Genomic DNA, 1498 nt, shown 5'->3' with positions numbered 1-1498 from the left:
TAGTTAAACTCATCTTAAACTTTAAAAAAATTTAGTTCTCAAAAATATATTTGATATAAATAAAAAAAATTAAAATAAATTTAAATAAAATTTTAGATATTCTAAAATTTTTTGATAAAGTTTAGAAAAAAATATATTATATATAAAAATATTTAAAGAAAACTAAAAAATGTGGGACCCGTCTTATCCGGTCGCCGGGTTTGGTGGAAATGACGGTTAGAGGGAAGTGCTTTTGTTTCTCTGGGCTGATGTTTATCCACAAAAATAAATGTAAGACTCGAAATTACGGAAATGACATCTTCAATTGCCTCTGTAAATGTCAAACATACTTAATACCTATAGAAATTTTTTTTATGAATAGAATATGTTTATGCAATTTTATGAATACGAGACACTACTCTTAACTTTAAAAAAGGTTGCTATTCCAAAAATGGATTGTATCCTAAAACAACCTAACTCCTCTAGTAATCCTTTTTTTTTTATTTAATAATTTTGAATTTTAAGACGGATAAAATGTCCAATGAAAATTAATCTCTACTCAACACTTGAACTGTAGGATATGAATTATGATAGCATATATAGCTCAACAAAAAGTTTGAAATATTTGTCCCATTGACTTTTTTTTTTGGTTGGCTTTCACAAATTCAGAACTACAAAAATTTGAAAGGGACAGGTAGAGGAGAAGGAGCCAATGCCTTTTGCATTTGAACAATAGAAATCACTGTTGTTTTGATAGATCATTAATTATTTTGTCCATTTTAGATACCGTTGAAATTGTTAATTAATGGAGTGACATGTGATATGAGTATAGCTAAGTGGAAAATAGATATGGCGGCCAAAGCCAAATCTTTCTACTTTCTAGCTAGTTTCCATGCCACTTTTCTACTTGTGGTGTTCACATTATTCTGATTAATTATGATATCTGAAAACGATATAAATCTTATTATTTTTATTTACTTCAAAAATGTTTTTTTTTATAATTATTTTATCAAAATTGATTCACTCTAAATGATGAAGATACTATATATAGTCGCATGTAGTAGAACCATGTTGATAATTATTTCACAAGTCACCGTATGTATTTATATTTATATTTAGTACGAATTTTCGTGGATCTAGATTTGCTAGTTTTAGTATTCAACGAAGGCTAGAGGCTAAGAAATTTATTTGATATTATTTATTTTTTGGTTGTCCCGTTTTTAACTCTTTACTTAATAGTATTTCTTTACTTTTTTTTTTCTTGATTGAAAAGACATTGTTTGCTGAAGAATAGTTAGAAGAAGTTCGATATGATTTGATTATTTGATACCAATATTTACAAGGAAGGAAAATAAATTAAGGAAGAAAGCTAGGGCCAGCAATTTTAGTATTTTGTAACAATTAATTAGCTATCAATAGTGATTTTAATGATGTGAGATTATATTTAATGGTGGGAGATCACTCACTTTTGATTTGATGGTTAAGTGCTGGCCAAAAAACATAAAAGTTGCTGACCCTT

This window comes from Arachis ipaensis, chromosome B03 (assembly GCF_000816755.2).
Source record: "Arachis ipaensis cultivar K30076 chromosome B03, Araip1.1, whole genome shotgun sequence".
Taxonomy (NCBI): Eukaryota; Viridiplantae; Streptophyta; class Magnoliopsida; order Fabales; family Fabaceae; genus Arachis; species Arachis ipaensis.
This window is presented reverse-complemented; position numbering follows the sequence as displayed.